Source organism: Vulpes vulpes, chromosome 4 (genome assembly GCF_048418805.1).
Source record: "Vulpes vulpes isolate BD-2025 chromosome 4, VulVul3, whole genome shotgun sequence".
In the NCBI taxonomy this organism is placed as follows: domain Eukaryota; kingdom Metazoa; phylum Chordata; class Mammalia; order Carnivora; family Canidae; genus Vulpes; species Vulpes vulpes.
Window position 1 is genome coordinate 28,324,545 of NC_132783.1, and position 20,029 is coordinate 28,344,573.

General features: G+C 37.0%; 1 long non-coding RNA gene across 3 annotated transcripts in view; it reads left to right on the forward strand.

Moving 5' to 3' along the window:
- LOC140598567 (uncharacterized) overlaps positions 1-20,029 on the forward strand; it is a 308,814-nt gene that overhangs the window by 219,073 nt on the left and 69,712 nt on the right. The window contains exon 5 of one of the 3 annotated variants that reach the window (XR_012001018.1): positions 15,443-18,942. The exons of the other annotated variants lie outside the window; for them this stretch is intronic. This is a non-coding gene — a long non-coding RNA (uncharacterized lncRNA). Of the gene's footprint in view, positions 1-15,442; positions 18,943-20,029 lie in introns of those variants that run through there. 3 annotated transcript variants of the gene reach the window in all.

Genomic DNA, 20,029 nt, shown 5'->3' on the forward strand with positions numbered 1-20,029 from the left:
AAACAATGCATATATTGTTTCTACTGTCAGAGAAGGAGTTGAGCTATAGCATGAAGTACTGTCTTAGAAGGTGGGGAACATGTCTTCTATGTACACCAGTTGTAGTAGAGCTCATAATTGTGGGACGAGGGAGAAAAGTTTTATTGGAAAACTATTGATAATAAAGGCACTTTCAATCTCAGGATAGAATGAAAATAATTTTTTTAAGTGATTATATCACTCCGTTTCTTTTCTTTGTTCCAAACTTTAGCATGATGATTGTAATTAAACTTCCCAGTAGTAGGAACTGAAGGCTGAAAACAAGGGATAATTTAGAAGTCCAAAAAAAAAAAAAAAAAAGTCAGTTAGGTATCCTGTTTCCCTCCTGAGTCCTGTGCAGGTAGAAACTTGTCCCTCACTGATTTTGGCAGGAATCTGGAAATTTCTTGTTAGGGAAAATTGAACCAAGAGACCCTAGGTTAGGGACAGCAGACAGCAGAATATAAGCAAGATAAGCCATACCAAAAAGAAGATTGTATAAAACCCCACATACTGAATGGTGAGACCACCTAGACCTCTTGTACATTTTGAACTTGTGTCTCTTGGCACAGAATTGCTGGTAGATTAAAGTTACTCAACAGATACTTCCCTTAACAAATCGTGTAGTTCCTCAGGAAAAGACATATAGTTGCTGACATCTGGCGATATCTAAACAAACTGGCTGCATTCCACTGAAGAAAATGAACCCATGCATGCAGAACTTCCAATCTGGTCATTATTATCTCTTCAACATTTTGAGATTAAATAAATAAAAAATAAACATTGGAGAGATGGCTCCAGCATGAAATCCAAACCAAATTAACAGAAAATGAATTCAGAGAATACAGACAGTTCCGGGAGTAGAAGAAAACATCAAAGGAAATAATACTTATTCATAAAAAATTAAAGAAAAACCACAGGGATAATCAGGGCCTGCCTACATGTTAAAATATATAATAATCTAAAATTCTATTCTGAAAGTCTAGGAAGATAAAATCAAAGAGATCTCCCAGAAAGTAACCAAAAATACAAAGAGACCAAAAATATTAAGGAAAAGATTAAGAAACTTAAAGAATGAATTTCAAGACAATAAATAAAAAGTTATTACAAGTACCAGAAAAGGAAAAGAAATCAGGGGAAAAAAGGAGATGAATCCATTTAGAAAAATATTCAAGAGCTGAAAAACACTTATTTTCACACTCAAAGCATTCACCACTCATATCATACCATCTCACCGCACAATTTCACAGATTTGTCAATATCGCCATTAATTTAACCAAAATTTATTGCATGTCTACTGTGTACCAGGTCCTCTAGTAGGTCCAGGGGACAAAATGGAAGCTGCATTAGTGGGAGCCTGCCCTCATAGAGCTTACCCTCTGGTGGGGTAGCGAGACAGGAATAAATCATCCCACAAAAAAATGTAAAACTGTCGTTATGACACATGATAGGAAGAAGTACACCATGCCAAGAAAGATGATTCTTGGGGCTTTTAACCTAATAAGATATTGGGAAAATTGAACAACAGTTGAGCTACAGTATGAAGGAAAAGGAGGCATAATTAACCAAGTGGACAGGAAGGAGCATTCTGTGGTCCAGGGAGATAAGGAAGCATGGTGAGTACAAAAGACGGAAAAATCCGATGTGGATGAATTGGGGAAAACAAGTGGGGAACGTGTGGTGAAATGAGGCTGGAGATAAGAGGCCAGTGGAGTGTCGACTAGGCAAAACTTTGTAGGTCATGTTAGAGGTTTGCCTTTTTCCTACGAATGTGTAATTGAAACTCACTGAAATGTTTTAAGGTGGGGGTGGAGACAGAGTCAAATGTGGACTGTCGGAAAGATCACCTGCCTGCAACGTGGAGAATGGATTGGAGGAAAGTCAGGGACAGATGCTGCAGCAGTGCTGTTAGGGAACTTCCACAGCTGCCATTCAGGGTGGCAGTAGCTTGGACAAGTGTGATAATGATGACAATGAGGAGAAGTGCAAGTTCTTAAGAAATATTTAGTGGGTTGAAGTGGCAGGACTTCATGATAACTTATATCAAGGGTTGATTCTTTGCATATTCTAGGAAAAACAAGTTGGCTAGTTTGACCAAAAAAATATGAAGAGAGAAATATAAATTAAGAGCATTAGAAATGTGAAAACAAATATATCTACATATAATAAAAGCATAACAACCAAACAAGATTTTGGCCTAAAATGGGATGCATGGTGGTGTAAATAGATTGATTTGAAAGACATTAAGGAGGTAAAAATCAATGTCCAGTGATGGAGAGACAAGTACAAGGTTTCTTTCTCTCTCTAGGTCATGCAAGACTCTTCTGGTGACACACAGGTAATTTCTTCGCAGAAGAAAGTCAAAAGAGTATTTGGAAAAAGTAGAACAAAATAAATCCATATAAAAGCCTTCCAGTTGCTCTTGAATCCATTTTGCCCTATCACGCAATTTTTTAGGGAGTAACAAGAGTTACCCCGTTAAAATGAAAATTGTATTGTGATACTCCTAGCTTATCATTTCTGAATAACTCTCTTATGCTCTTGAGATAAAATTCAAAATCCTTGGCATATGCTGTGATGACAGCCCCTGAAAAAAATCCCTGAACACCTCCATCATAGCGCTTACCATAGTTAGTCATTATATATTTGTTGTATAACATTTTTCCTTGCTTTGTGTGTTCCCCACTTGTGATCATTTTGTCACTGGTTTCACATCTACATATGCATAAATCTCACATACATTGCTACTATTTTAATTTTAGATGGTCGATTATATTTAAAATAGATTTAAAAAACCAGATAAAAATGGTTTTATATAAATATATACTCTTATTGTTACCATTTCTGTAGTGCCTTATTTCTTTATATACATAAACATTTTAATTTGGTATCAAACTCATTGCCTAAGGAACTTCCTTTAATGTTTCTTGTAGTGCACGTCTTCTGGCAATACATTTTATTCACCTTTGCCTTGCTGAAAACGTTTTTATTCTGCTTTTGTTTTGTAAGATGTTTTTGGTGGGTTAGGATTTCTGTTTTGAAATTAGTTTTTTTTTTTCTTTCAGCACTTCATTGTTGACTGGTTTTACATTATTGCTGACAAGAAGTCTGTTGAATACTTTATTTGTAGGTGGTGTTTCTTTTTTATTTGGTTACCATCGTGATTTTCTTTTTATCTTTGTTTTTCAATAGTTTAATTATGATGTCTGATTTTTTAAAAAATTATATTTTGTTTGAGTTTTCTGAGCATATTAGATGGTTTGTTGTCATCTCTCATTAATTTTTGAAAATTCCTTGCTATTATCTCTTCCAACTTCCCTGCTGCCCTCTTCTCCCTATTCTCTCAACCATACTGTGCCGATGGTGATATAGTTCATGTTGCTTTTCTCTCCTTGGAAGTGCAAGGGAATACAATTTATTTCCCTCTCTTGGATTCTGAAAGCTATTTTGTGTTGAGGCGGAGTGTATAGTGGTACAAGAAGATTTTGAGGAAACACTATTAGCCACCAAATAAAACCCAGTCTTTCTGTAATAGTATATTGAAAAATAAGCAAACAAGTTTATGTAACAATAAAATGAGTCAGATGATAGTTTAGGCTTTACAAAAACTATTTTTTTTTTGTAATCTTGGAAATGTGAAATTATTGGATATTTCTATGTTCCATAATTATCTAAGGAGTCTGAATCAGCATGAGTTTTAAATTTCTGTGTACTGTTAAGAAGCCTCTGCAAATAAAGATTTTCCAACTCTGCTCCTCAGCATGCTTAGAAAGTTTTTTAGAATTTAATTCATGAATTACAGAATGTTCAACTATCTCTACAGTCTCTTTTTTTCTTTTCTCTTTAAAACAACAGCAATAACAGTGATAGTTTCTTGAGGACCTATTCAGTGTCTAGACTCTCTGGATGATTTATTTGCATTAACTCATTAACTCTTCACAGCAGTGTTGGGAGGAAAGTGATACTTCACCCCTTTATAGATGAGGAGATAGGCTATGACTTGTCTAATTCCTATAACTGAATAGCAGCACTCAGCTTCCAGCCTGGTCAGTCGGACTCTGGAGTACCAAGCACAATAATAAAGTCTTTTATTCATTAATAATTTTGTGAAGGTTTTAGTTTTTCTAAACAAAAGCAGAGACACAGTGGGAATTCAGACTTAATTACTATTTTCTTAGTGCCTTCTTGTAAAAGTAGTAAACAAAGTGTATTTTCCCTAAACCCTCATCTTTCATCTTAATGATATTTTATGCTTTACATTTTACTTCAAAGCCTTCTTAGAACTAAGAGTCTTGGGATCCCTGGGTGGCGCAGCGGTTTGGCGCCTGCCTTTGGCCCAGGGCGCGATCCTGGAGACCCGGGATCGAATCCCACATCGAGCTCCCGGTGCATGGAGCCTGCTTCTCCCTCTGCCTGTGTCTCTGCCTCTCTCTCTCTGTGACTATCACAAGTAAATAAAAAAATAAATAAAGTTATTTAAAAAAAAACGAACTGAGAGTCTCTTCTAGGTATATGGGTAGTAATATTAATGTGTTTTACTAAATGTGACAAATAGAAGAAATAATTATTCTCATTGACTAGATATTAAAGGGCTTAAGAATAAATATCAAATTATTGTTGGTGTGATAAGGGTACTGCAGCTATGTTTAAAATATTTCTAAACTTTAAGAATCCATACTCAAATATTTAAAGAGGAAATGATACCATTCAGGAATTTGCTTCAAAATAAAATTGGTACAGATAGTCGAGGAGGATATCGGTAAAAATGATTGCCATGAGTCGATAATTGTGAAACAGGGTAAGGGGAATATGGAAGTCATTATTTTATCTACTTGAAAGTTTCTATAACAAGAAAATAATAATAACAAAGAAGAAAAGAAGAAGAAGAAGAAGAAGAAGAAGAAGAAGAAGAAGAAGAAGAAGAAGAAGAAGGAGAAGGAGAAGGAGAAGGAGAAGGAGAAGAAAGAAGAAGAAGGGGAGGAGGAGGAGGAAGAGGAGGAGGAGGAGTTGTTACATCAAAGTACCTCATCATTATAATAAAATTACAGTTTAGTTCAAGGAACTGTAATAGGCTTATCCTTTTTTTTTCTAAATATTTTATTTTATTTTTTGATAGAGAGAGAGAGAGAAAGAGAGAGAGAGAGAGATGGAGAGAGAGAAAGAGAGAAAGAGAACAAACAGGGGAGCAGCAGGCAGAGGGAGAAAGAGAAGCAAACTCCCTGCTGAGCAAGGAGCCAGACATGGGGCTCTGTCCCAAGATGGTGGCATCATGACCTGAGCCAAAGGCAAACTCTTAACCTACTGAGCCACCTAGGTGCCCCTAGGCTTATCTTCCTAATATGTTGTAGGCAACAGCAGTACAAGGATAGCTAAGAAACAGGTGTTTCTTGCAATGCATATATATGCTCATAGGAAGAAAAGTAATAATAAATATTTCAAGACAATAATGGTTATGATTTTAAAAAGTGATAGACTGCTAAAGGTTTGGCACAAACCAAGATAAAGTGTGGTTGTTCTCAGAAATCCTATAAGGAACTTATTGGAAGAATATTTGATGACAAAGGAAAATGTTCACTTTAAAATTTTAAGTAAGAAAAAGCATTTTAATATTTTGTAATTAAAAGTTAATTTGAATCAAAAGAGATTAAAGTCTACACACCAAAATGAGAAACTTAGTTATTTTTGGATGATGAGAAAGTAAGTTTTTTTAAAGTTATTTTCAGTTTTTAAATAATGTACATTTAGCCAGTATTATTTTTGTAATAAAATTTTACCTTTATAAATGTCAATGTGATTTTATTTACAGTGGATTTTTAAAAAAGATTTTATTTATTTATGACAGGCACACACACACACACACACACACACAGAGAGAGAGAGAGAGAGAGAGAGAGAGAGAGAAGCAGGCTCCCTGCATGGAGCCCAACATGGGACTCAATCTGGGGACTCCAGGATCACACCCTGGGCTGAAGGCGGCGCTAAACCGCTGGGCCACTGGGACTGCCCTTACAGAGGATTTTTTAGTAATATATTTATACTATACTATAAAGAAGAAAGCAGAGTAAATTCATTTTGGAGGAATTGTACATTTTTTATTTTATGGGGAAGGGAAAAAAGCCACCAGAAGTGGCCAGAAAGTTTTAAAGTAAATTTTATAATTTTATTGCGTTGGCTAATATGGGGGTATTAGGTCTTCCACATACATTGGAATTTATTGTTATTAACCTTGTAATTCCTGCTAGCTTAAAGAGCCTAACAAAATGAAACATTGTTCCCTCTCAAATTGGAATGCTACACATAATCAAGTAAAATTATGAAAGAGAAAAAAATAGCAGTTATTTGTTTTGTTGAGAGTTTATAATCTTTAAGCAAAAGGAGAATGAATCTGAAGCAAGTGTAATAAAAAGATTGTCAGAAAGAATGTATCAGTGTCATAAACATGTTATTAGTGCTAAAAATATGTCTGAAAGTAATTTTTTAAAATAACAACACGAATTAAATTATGGTCTATACAAAAAAGTGAAAATTCTATGATTATACCTCTTTCATCTAGATTTGTAGTACACTTTAATTTGTCAAATATATTTTTCTAGTATATTTGTATATTTGTAGTATGAAGTAGTTAGTATGCAAAGGATGGCCTTCCTAAATTATCCAAAATCATCACTGTTAACTGTTTTTTTCTGAGTTCTGTCATCTTTTTCATTTTTAGAAACGTACTTTCATTATTTCTTTAAATATTACCTTCTATTTTTTCCCCTTTTCTTTCTGATATTGCTAATGTCTGGTGGTGGTACTTCTCTTTTGAGGATCTCTTAACCTTTAATTAATTAAATAGTATAGAGTTTCTATTCCTATCTTAGTTCCTCTTTTCTTTCTAGGAGAATTTATTACTCCCATCATACAACTCAATCATTCTGCAGTTTGATCAATTTCACTATTAAGACTACTCCTGTGTGCTTCACTTAAATTATTTTCATATTCTATTATTTTTAAAGATACTGGAATATAAATTTAGAAAGTATCACCACATTTTATTTTTCTAAATAAAAGAAATCATATTATAGTGTTTTAGATATAAATGTTAACTGTAAAAGCAGTTGATTGTGTCATCTCATTCTATTATTTCATGAAGTGTTTTTAGACCAGCAAGACAGATGTTCTTGCAAAAAATCATATTTTTATCCCTTTTGTTAAAGGTATTCAGCTTGCATAATATTCTGTTGCTTGAGTGATATTGTTTTTTTTTTCATTAAAGAATAACATGGAAAGTGTTTCAAAATTGTATTGGAATCTGCAGTCATTCCACTTACCACGTAATTTATATGAAAGAATCAGCTTTCCAAATATATTTAAAAAGACAAGTGATGTTTTCAACCTTTTGCAACTTATTTTTTTGTAATTAAAAAAAAATTAAGCTCAATTACTTGGCACTCGATGTAATTAAAAAAATTTGCAAGATATTTGTAGCCAACTTGTGTTATGCCACAAAGTGAACAGTTTGTTTCAGCCTTTGAAAAAGATCAGTATTTTTTTTTTGTCTCTACAGATAAGTAGGAAAATGATGGCAACCTATGAATTTGCTGTCCACTGGTCATAACGCTACAACACTTCTGTTAAGATGATCTCTTACTAAAAACAGAACCTTCACATTTCTTATATATTTGCAAGGTTGCATCTTTTTTTTTTAACTTCCTACATTATATATTAATTAGAAAATAATATTTATTAAAAATTCACTCAACACGTATTTTGGAATGAATACGTAGAGCATTGTTCTGCACACTGAGGATACAACTGTGAACAAATAGGCAAAATTCCCTACCCACCATGGAGCCTACATTCTGGTGGAGTGAGGCAGGCAGTATACAGATGAGTGAAATACATCATGTATCGTGTAGTCACTGTCTTAGCCTGTTGGGACTACTATAACAAAACACTGACTACGTAGATTATAAACAACAGAAACTTAGTGCTCCCAGTTTGGGAAGTTGGAAAGTCCAAGATCAAGGGACATGGCTCCTGGGTAAGGCCCCTTCCTGCTTTATAGCCGGTACCTCCTTGCTGTGTCTTCACATTGTGGAAGGGGCTAAGGATCCCTCTGAGTTCTCTTTTATAAATGTATTAATATTGTTCATGAAGGCTCCACCTTATGACCTAAGCATCTCACAAAGGCCCCACCTTCTAATTCTGTTACATAGGATATTAGGATTTCAACATATGAATTTTGCGGAGACACAAACATTAGGGTCATAACAGTCATAAATGCTATGGAGAAAAAAAGAAAAAAGAGAAAGAGCATGACAGACTAGGAGGGTCTGGGGCCTGGGGAGCTGCATTTTAAATAAAAATTGGGAGAATATAAACTGGCTGTTACACACATGATCCCCAAACACGGTGTCATTTAATGAGTTTCCATTGTTGTGTATCATGTAGAAAACCCAAATTTCTATATGGCCCTTCTTTTATTGAATTAATATAACAATTACTACTACAAATAAAAATTGTATCATCTGGTGCGCTTAGAATAAATCTTGTCATTGTGATTTAGATTAAAAAAAAGAATGATCTAATGTTCTTTTCATAAGCAAAATGGTGTTTTATGCTTTAACAACCTAAGGCCATGAAAAGAGCCCAGTGGTGGTTCAATTAGGTTCCACTGTGGGTAAAAAAGCCCTGTTAGGGGCGCCTGGGTGGCTCAGTCGGTTGTGTCCAACTCTTGATTTTGGCTTGGGTCATGGTCTTGGGGTCCTGGGATCAAGCCCTGCAGCGGGTTCCACACTTAGTGGGAAGTCTGCTTGTCTCCCTCTTCCTTTGCCCCTCCCTCTGCTTGCTCTCTCAGTCTCTCTCTCAAATAAATAAATCTTTAAAAAGAAATAAAGGCCTGACAAATAGTGGCTTAAACTAATGTGTTTATCTTATCTATATAAATGAAGAATGGAGACTGGTGATCTAGTTCTAGAGTGGCAACTCAGTGGTATTATGAACCCAGCCCCTTCTCTCTCTCTCTCTTTCTCTCTCTCTCCTTTTCCTTTTGTTTATGTAGCTTCTTTTCTAAAATCATCTCATGGTAAGCATGCAGTAAAAGGTCAACTAGGGAATGTGGGGTGCTGACAGTGTAGCTGTCTCAACTGGCTGGAGTGACTCCAACTCCGCACATTACAAAGAAAAGACTGGCCCATGAGGGGCTCCTGGGAGATACTGAGCCTTTGGAATATCCTGCCTGGTGAGAGTGTCCCTGCAACCTTGGGCAATGACAGATAGCTTATGATAACTGTGTGATTTATTCCCCCTGGGCCCTGGGCCACACAATCGGTTTGAGTTCTGAGGGGGCTGAAGTTACTTGCGTGTGTGTTCCAGCCCTATATGACTGACTTCTAGTAAAAACTTTGGGCCCTCAGGTGAGCATCTCTGTTTGGCAACATTTGATATTTGTCATACTTCACAAGGAAAATGAAATGAGGTCCCTGAAACGCTGCTGGAGAGGACACCTGGAAATTCATGCCCGGTTTCTGTGGGATGTCCCCTCTGGGTTTGATCTTTTTCTTTTACTTTTTCTCTTGTATGTCTTTTTGTTGCAACAAGCCATACCATGAGTAATCCAGCTTTTCTGGGTTCCGTGAGTCTTGCTAGTGAATCACTGAACTTGAGAGTGGTTTGGGGTCCCTGACACAGTAGGTGATTGCTGTTATATCTGTGTTGTAGGTAATGGGAAGGAGCCCATGACTTTCCCAGTAAGGATACTTAATGAAAATTGAACACAATACTTTTTATGTATTATTGGCTGAGATCTGGTTACAGGATCACACTAGCTGTAATTTTATGGTCTGGCAGCAGCACGCTCATCCAAAATTTGGATCCCTGACACTAAAGTAAAGGAAGAGAGTGGATTTAAGAAGGAACAAGAAGTCTTCTCCAAAAATAGGATTGAATTTGGCTTAGGAGAAAAATACACCTTTCATCTGTTTGATGTTTGCTATTTTTTAAATTTTTATTTTTTCTACTTAGTATTGTATAGTTTTAATTTAAAAGTAAATTGACTTATTTATTGCTTTTAAAATCTTCATTGAGAGGTGCCTGAGTGATTTGGTCGGGTAAGCATCCAACTCTTGATTTTGACTCAGGTCATGATCTCAGGGTCATAAGGTTGAGCCCTGGGTTTGTCTCCACACTGGGCATGGATCCTGCTTAAGATTCTCTCTCTCCCTCTCTCTCTCCCTCTCCCTCACTCTCCCTCTCTGAAAATAAAAAATTAAAAAAATAAAATTTCATTGAAAATGTAGTGTTTTAATATAGATTTTTCTGTCTTCTTTATGTATTTTCTTATTTAATATATGCATGCTGTAAGCTCTACTCAGGTCCCTATGCTAAATTAATGAGGTACTTCTAATGCAAGTAACTGTACTTGATAAAGACCAAATGTTTGGTAAGAATTTAGCTGTTTTTTTAGGACCACAATGAAATCTTAGTTTTGCATTTGTCTGCCTACCTATCTACCTACCTACCTACCTCTTCCTCTTCCTCAATCTATCTATCTATCAACTAATGGAGCTGACTTTCTGGTCACATTTCTCATCAATTCAGTACTGTCCTCCTAAGATTTCCTTAGAGCTAATGCATTCTTTCTCTGGGCTTGATGTAGGTCCTGTGGTGCCTCATCTCTGTACTCTCCCTACAGCAATCTGGATATGCTCCCTCTCCTCCTTGTCTTCCCTTTTTGAACCAATTTCCCTGTTTTCCATCATTGCAGTGTTAGGTTATCCATGATATTTGTCCTCCTTCACAGCCCCTGAAAAGGAGGAAGTCCAAACCATTCTAGGCATAGATGTAACCATGGTCTGTATCATGTGACACCTTTCTCCCTCCACCCTCCCCCACCTGGCTCCGGGGGTGAGCAATTGACCAGTCCCTAGGCTTATCCATGCAGTCACTTGACACATGAAAACTCTGCCCAAAGATTGGCTGGGAGAATTAGACTGTTTCTCTTGTGAATTTCAACTGGCAAAACTGGATTGGGTAGTTGAAGCAGAAGTTGAAAAAACAAACATTCAGAGGAAGTGGTGGGACAGAAAAGCCATTGGAAAATGAGGTAAGAGGGATGAGTGCTATTATTGGTAGTTGGTGAAAAGAGAAAAAATGAAGACCAGAGCTGAATATCATGCAAGCAGAGAAACAGTAAACTCCTGTTTCCCAGGTAAAAAAAAATCCATTTGTTTCCTAAAACTCTATCTGAGCCCCCACTTCTGTCTCAGTCTCTGTGACACTCTATGCTCCAAGATTCCCATGAGATTCCTGTGGTCCTCTTGTGAACATTTATCTTTACAGTAAACCTCTCGTTACTTGAAGTAATCCTGTATGAACCCAACTCACATCAGTTTTACCAATTTTAGATGATTCTTTCTCTTTTATCCTCCAATGACTAGTCCTAGTTCTGAACTCCAATCTTCGCTTTCTTTCATTCTTCACAACTTTGTTCTTCACAATTCTGTTCTTAGGAGAGTTCCCTTGTACTCTCAGCATGGGCATAAACTCTTTTTAGTTTATCTCTACAAAGACTCACAATTTATATTTATGTGTGAAAGCAAATCCTCAGTGACTGCTGTTTAACGTTTAAACCAACCCCTACCTTTCCTCGGCCTTTCTTTGCCTCACATTTTTGTTGTAAGACACACTACCCCAAATAGAGAGTATCCCCCCATACTTCACAGTCTCCTGGAGGAATAGGACTCGTTCTCTCTCTCCCTCTATCTCTGTATAAACAGATGAGTTTATATAACTTCTACACAACTATAGTTGTCATGTGATTTATAAGTCAGATCTTGGTAATTGCTGGAATGGCTCACTATACTAAATGATATGCAGAACACATTAACAAGATGTGTATGTCAGGGGATTTACATTTTCCTTCTTAAAAACTTTTATGGTGACATTGTCCCTCAGCCAGTGGTTTTCAAAAATTCTTAAGCAATTGGGCCATTTTTCCAAATGTGAAAAAAATATATATATATAATAAAACATGCAGAGAAGAGCTGTTCTGTTGGAAACAGGAATAGAAAACCCAAAGCTTCCCTGTATTGGTACCTTATCCTGCCAAATCCCTTTTGGCTGCTCCTTGAAATACCTTGTTAGAGCCCACAGCTCTCTGGAGTGCCCTTTGAAAACACTTGCCTGAATTTTGAGACCCATAAACAAAGGCTATGTGGTATTAGCTGGTGGAGATGAATAGTTGGCCACCATCCAGGGTCAAACTTCTCTGTAGCCCTGGGGTCCCTGAGTCAGACTCTTACACTGTCAGAGGAAGGTACTTACCACTTGTGAAGCCCTTACATGTTTCTCTCTCTCTCTCTTTTGTATCTGGTAAGAACATTCTCACAGCTTTATGAGTGGTTCTGGCTGACCTTTCATTTGCGTCTTGAGGGAGTGTAGTAACTTTCCACAGCATATCTGTGCTTTGCCCCACAGCATAGGATAACGCTCAGCTTATCTCCCCACATTCCTATCCCCTTATAGCTATGGTATGTGTCCTATGAGCAATGGCACTGAGCCTTTGGTTTCTGTGATAACAGATGCATAAGTGAAGTACTAAGATGACTCGAGATGGTGTCTCACCTCTTCAGACTGCCTGGGTCTCAGTGAGCCACCATTGAGTCTCTGCTTTATATGAAAACAAGGCTTCGGTTAGTACAGGTAGGAGATGCCCTGAAAGAAACCTCATCTTGAGGGATCGCCTCAGCATTTAGCTGTGTTGGCCAGATGGAGAGCTGTGTCCTTACAAGGCTGCCATACTGTGGGGCCTGACCTATCTTGGTATGATGATCTCCTTTTCTTTCCTGCTCACATATACTCTCCTCTCCTTTTTTCTGTTATTTAAGCATGGTATAAATATCTCTGTCACAATTTAAAAGAGTGACATGTGGATTTCTGTATTTGAGTTCCCAACCCAACTTTCACATCCTGATCCTCTCCTGCTCTGTCTTCGTGGGAGGTGATAGTATAGCAATACCAGTTACTTGGAGCAGCTGGTGAGGAATCCTCTGACTATGAGGGGCAGTGTGAGGGGCTGGTGAATTCTCCCTTCATGGGTAACTTGGGAGAACAAACATGACTTATTTCTGTGACTGCTTAAATATCCAGGAGGTATTCAGGGACATATCAGAGGATAAGGTTGTATCATTGGTAATCTTGTCAGAAGAGGGACTTGGAGTGATAATATGGACTGACATAGTTTGCTGTGGAAGTAGGATGAAGCTACATAAGGATTGAATTAACATATATATATATATATAATTATATATATTTATATATATAATCTCACTGAACACAGCAATACTGAGCTCATTGTGATCACCCACACAATGAATAGTAGTAATTTTTTTAAAAAAATTTTATTTATTTATTCATGAGAAACACATACACACACACACACACACACAGAGGCAAAGACACAGGCAGAGGGAGAAGCAGGCCCCATGCAGGGAGCCCGATGTGTGACTCCATCCCGGGTCTCCAGGATCACGCCCTGGGCTGAAGGCAGCACTAAACCGCTGAGCCACCCAGGCTGCCCTATAGTAGTAATTTTGGTATTATTATGTCATCATTTTTGTTTGTTTGTTTAACATCAACCTGATGCATCTGGGTTGACAATTTAGATTGATAATATGATGTTAGATCTTGGTGAAGTCTAGTTAATTCTTTTATTCTACAGTACATCACCACCATAGTTTCCCCAGTACATATCATCATACCTAGTATCATAATAAGTTTTCAAAAAAAAGTTTTTGGAATGACTGAGGGAGTTCTTAACCTTGGCATATAGTTTCCCAAGTATAGATTCTGACATGCTGATGGATCCATATACTGCTATCACCATGAATGGAAAAGGAAAACAAAACAGCTTATGCTAATTAGTATCATTTTGACTAAATTTTGGATTTGCTTATGTCCCAAGTTGTGATGCCAGCTTTCATTATTTTTAGACTCTGTACTTGAAGAGGGGACTTCATACTGCTATAGAAAGCATTGGGGGGGGGGAGTTACAGATGTTTTCAGTCTGTGTTTATTAAGCATTGACAGCCACTTGAGGATGGTTCTTGGCAAGTGCAAAGTTGCTGGAACACAAAGGTTGCACCATATGCAAAGTATTGGGCCTCTGCCTGCACTTTGTTTGCTTTCTAACAGTTCGGAGCCAATAGCTTAGAACACAGTGGCTGTTAAACTAGGTTTACACTTCAATGAAAGGGGAAGTTTTATCAGATGATAAATTTTTATAGGTCCTGTTTATGGTGTGGTTGGCAAAGGAATAATTAAAATCTACCACATATCCTTTTTTCTCAATCTATTTTATTTTAACCAAAGGCCTCTTAAATGTCCAACTAAATCAGTCAACTATGGGAGCAACAATTTTTCTTTGTGCATTTTAGATATTTTGACACTTTCTTGGGAAAAAGTTGCAGAACATTTCCACAGAACTACCTTGCCTTGATGCTGGAGTTTATTAGGGCCCAACTGCCCGTATTTGAACAGAAGCAGTGAGCCTTTACGTGTTGGACAACAATCAGAAAAACCGTATCCTGTTGAGTTTTGCCTTGTGGTTATAGTAGTAGAGGAAGAGACAGGTGTATAAGTAACTGTTTTGCAAACTGCACTAGGAAAGACGACATACTCCTTTCTTCAGTCATTTCAAATGCATCCTGAGCAGACATCCCTAAGATATTTAGAGTGCTTTAATTTTCTGCACACTTTGAATTTTATAATGTTGTTTGCCAGCTTTATATTTTGCTTCAGGTATTCAGTTCAAAAATAGCATAACTTATAAGTACGTTCTGTTTTTAAAAACTACAGAGCCAAGTTCTACAAATCCTGATAAAATTATGAGGAAGAATGGGAGATGCCAAAAAATTGTTTAATATATCAATATCTACAACACAAGCTTTGATCATGAAATTATCCCCACTTATGTATAAAGTTAAGGAGACTTAAGTTAAGACCCTAGAAATATTAGATATTTTTCTTCAAAAGAAATTAAGGATTTTTTTAAATCCTTTTTTTAAAAAGCCAAATTATAATGGTTTGAGGATGGAGATTGAATGGTGTTAGGATTCTAATTTTCATGCTGCCAATAATCTTATTAGCCAGACAAATTAGATCTTATTTATATGATCCAAAACGCTATGTGCGGAGTGAGATAATGTTTTGCATGGTTCTCTCTTCTCAGAGAGAGAGAGAGAGAGAGAAAGAGAGAAACATCGCTGGCTTATCTACAATCACTTGTTGAGAATCAGTTATGTGTCTAGGACTGAAATATGAGGGGGAATAAAAGAAATGGAGTAGGCAGTCCTATTGTTGGGTAGAAATTCAAAGGGGAAATATATTAAATGATTTTGACTGGTGACTTTTTAAAAAAGATTTTATTTATTTATTTCAGAGACAGAGAGTGTGAGTGCACGGAGAGGAAGAGAGAATCCTCCAGCGGACTCCCCACTGAGCACAGAGCTTGACGAGGGGCTCAATCCCATGACCTCGAGATCATGACCTGGGCAGAAACCAAGAAATCAGAGGCTTAACCGAATGAGCCACCCAGGTTCCCCTTGACTGGTGACTTTTAATAAATGCCATTCAGTGGTGGCTCCTGGTCCTTGCTCTGCTCCATTGTCAGTCTCCATTGGTGACACCCATTCCTCTCCAAACAAACATATCATGCTCAACTAAAGCCCAGCTCAGACAGAAGTCGGAGACACATTCCCCTTCACCTTCCTGCCAGCCTTCACGTGCCTCAATTGGTATAAAGTCTACCAGGCATTTTAGAACTTTCCCTGATGTTGCATTTTTTTCATAACTGAAACTGTTGCTGTTCTTATACTTCATGCTTCCTCCCAAAAGTATCTTTATGAAAGTTCTCTAGTCTCAGAGGGATAATTTTTTTTTTTTCATATCTAGAGAAGTGACTACAAATAAGTGTTTTTGTTGACTTTCAAACTGGTTGTGTGAATGCTGTAAGTGCTTTGCCTAATTCTATGCTGGTAAGTGACCTCTTAATAAAAGACTAAGGAAGGGATGGCATTTGCAAGTGCAGAGACTCACTCTTCTCTCACCACCCTTCAGCACAAGAGACTAACAACTGTAAATTTTCACATATTCCTGACCTAGATGCATTTCTTTTCTTTTTTTTCTTAAGATGCATTTATTTAACAAGTATTTTTTAACAAGTATTTTTATGTATATGATGGAGTTATTTGCACAGTAAAAAACTTGTACAGAGTAATAGGAGCTTAAATCAGCTGAGCAGGGGCAGACCTGGTTTTGGCTCAGGTCATGATCTCAGGGTTGTGCGATTGAGCCCTTTCGGGCTCTGCAGAGGTAGAGAATCTGCTTGAGATTTATCTCCCTCTCCCTTCATCCCTCCTTCCACTCACATACACTCTCTGTAAAAAAATAAAATAAAACTAAAACAACAACAACAACAAAAAAGATTTGTTGGCATCCCAGGCGGAAGTGCCTGCAAATACCTGAGAGATATGTTAGGGAATGACAGGTGATTTTAAATTTCTTGAGCAGGTAGGAGTGGGGGGTGAAAGATGCAGTTGGATGGGTGTTAGGGACATGTAATGAAATGATCCTTTAAGCCTCAGTATGAAGTTTATTGTGGGAAAAACAAGTAACAGGGCTAGATATGTATTAGTGTAAATCACGATGACATTTTTCAAAATTATAAATATAATTGCACATGGGTATACATCTGAATGCTTTATTCTAGTTGTCTAGTTCTCTAAGTTTTTCAAGCACTCTAAGTACTATTCTTATCTTTTTTTTCTTCATACTCAGTTCAACTTCACATGAAACTGTCTCCTATCATAACTGTTCAAAAATAGGATAAGAAAATTCTTGAGATGGGTCCTAGGAGGGCATGTTAGGATGTCCTCATATGACAGCCAGTGTCCTCTTTCAATCAAGAAGCAGCAGAGCTGTTTAAACTGGACACACTGAAAATACATCTGGAATCAGCTGCTTGAGAAACATTTGGAAAAGCTATTCTCTACAGAGGAACGTCCTTCTCCATTGTTTCAATGGAGCATTTGGTTTCTAGGAGATCATCAAATAAAAGTCCAACTGCACAGTTTTGCCTCTGGGCACAGCCTTTTTCTTTTTTCCTTCCAGCTCCTTCTCTCCTCATTAGTAATGTAATTCTCTTGGGAACCCCTGAGTAAAGAAAGACATCTGTTTCTATTTTCTTCTTCCTAGAGAGAGGAACAGGATCTCTATACATCATTGAATAGATTAGTATCATGAGTATTAGCATAAGCCCAAAGACCTGGGGAAATCAGGGACTCAGAAGACCGGATGCAAAGTGTTTTCCTCATACCTTAGGATATTTTACTGCTATTGCCACTCAGTGTGAAGGGAAGCCATTTTTCTTTTTTTTCATTTTCTTTACTCCCCTTCCTCCTTCTCTCTCTTTCTTTCTTCCTTTTTTTGTTTTTTGTTTTGTTTGTTTAATGTGTAGAGTTAGCAAACAGATAGGTATTGTACTTCTTCTGAAAGTGTGAATTTACATTTACATTCTAAATTAGAAAATTATAATTTTATTTTCTATAGCCTCTTACAAGTAAAATATGTCTCAACTGGTCTATGACTTAGATGAAAGTCTCATATGTATATGAGACAAGACACTAATGCATTAAAAAAAGAGATAGTATATTTGCCTTTCAACACCATGGTTAATTCTGTTATTTTGGTAATTCATTTTGGGTGAAGTATGCTTTATGATTTATGAACACATTCAGTAATAAGGGACTGATACATTAATTTATTATCACAAACCAGTTATTTTCAAAAATATACACAACTTCAGCTAGGTTAAGGTGGTTTGATCTTGTGACTGTTTTCTTTCACAAATTATATGGTTCTATCAGAATGCCTTGTGAGAGTTTCCCTTGTACTATTTATCAGTCTCTCATATTTCCTGAATATTAAGTAAGAAATATACCCCATCTTGCATGTTGCCTACATAACACTTAAATATTAAATACATCTTAATATTTATTGTTTCTTTGAAGAGAGTGTCATTTTTTAAAAAGCATTTTGTTTGAAACTGACAGTTGAAAACAACAAGGAAATCAACGTTTGTCAGTGGCACACTATGCGCCAGGCTTTGTATATACAATATATTATTTAAACCTTACACAAATTCTAAATTGGCTGTTGTTTTCTCCATTTTATAGATAAAGATGCTCAGGCTGAGAGAGGCTGAAAGATTTGGCCTCGTTCATATAAAATCCAAGTACTGGAGGTTTGAATAAAATTCAAATCTTCCTGGCTTCAAATCCATGCTCTTTGCAGAAATTATATAAAAAGTTTGAGGACTAACGACACTTCTGAGTAAATTAAATATTTTGTGCCAGATTCAGATAAGATTTCATACTCCCAGAACTTGTTACCGAAATAGGCTTTTCCCAAAGTATGATTCAGTCATTGTTTTAAGTGGTCACTTCTCTAAGCTAAGTATTGTTTGATTTGCTGGTGTTCACTTGGCTGGGGCTGCAAACTGGTGAGATATTGAAGCTAGAAGCTAGAAGCATCTGATATAGAAGGATCTAAGAATATTTGAGTAGGCTCTGGGGAAGGAAAGAAAACAGCGCAACACTGTTAACCTTTATAGCTGGTAGAGTCTGGGACAAAATAAACATTTCTCCCCTTCCAAGTCCTAACACACTTGGGGTTTGACTTACGAGCTACTCTCTGATCAGATACTCATTTGCCTTTTAATTAATTAAGGATTCTACCTGAGAAATAAATGATTTTGGTACTCAGTTTCCAGAACAGAAAAACGAGTCTGTCCAGTGATTCAGGTATTGTCTTGTGCATTTCTACTGGAAATAGATTCACTTCCTGTTTTAAATAAAGCCTTTATGTAAAAATGAGAGGTTACTCCTTGAATCCCAGGGTTGTTTGTTTTGTTTTTTCTTAGAAAGATAAAAGACAGGGGCACCTGGGTGGCTCAGTTGGTTAAGTGTCCAACTTTTGACCTTGGCTTAGGTCATGATCTCAGGGTTGTGAGTCAGTCTCTGCACTGGGCGTGGATCCTGCTTAAGATTCTCTCTCTTTCTCTCTCTGGACCAACCTTATCCCCTTACCACATACTTGTGTGTGAGTGCGTGCCGGCTTTCTCTCTCTCAAACAACAACAAAAAAGATGGAAGAAATATTTTTATTTAAAATTCTACCAAATAATAGGTTTCATGGAACGTTTTTCTTTATAAGATCTTTCATATCAAAATAGATACAGAAACAGAGGGAGGCCTTGGTTTCTCAATCTTGGCACTATTGACATTTGGCTTGGATCCTTCTTTGTTGTGGGGTGCTATCTTCTGCATAATAGGATATAGACCAGCACCTCTGGGTTCTACACAACATACATGCCAATAGCACACTCCCCGCCCCCAAGTTATGACAATCAAAAATGTTTCCAGGTATTGTCACAAATCTCCTGAGTGACAACCACTTTTAGAACCACTGCCACAGATCCCTCAAACTTTATTTTTAGTGCTGTTTGGGATAGGAAAGAGAATGACAGTCTTAAATATAGAGAAAGGGAGATAAGAGAGAAAAGTAAGATAAATAAAATTAGATATGCAACAGTAGGATTATTCATAATATCTCCAACTGAAAACAGTCTAAATGGTCATCATATTGCAAGTGGATAAACAAATTGTGGTACATCCATACACTGGAAATTTAGCCATAAAAGGGAATGAACTACTGAGTAATGCAAAATCATTTTGCAGTTTGAATGAATTTGAAAAACACTATCTTAGTGAAAGAAATCAGTAACAAAAAACTATATGCCCCATGATTCCATTTAAATGAAGTTCTAGGAAAGATAGACATATAGTGGTAAGAAGCAGATGATGAGGGGCACCTGGGTGGCTCAGTGGTTGAGCATCTGCCTCCGGCTCAGGTTGTGATCCCTGATCCTGGGATCAAGTCCTGCATCAGGATCCCCACAGAGAGCCTGC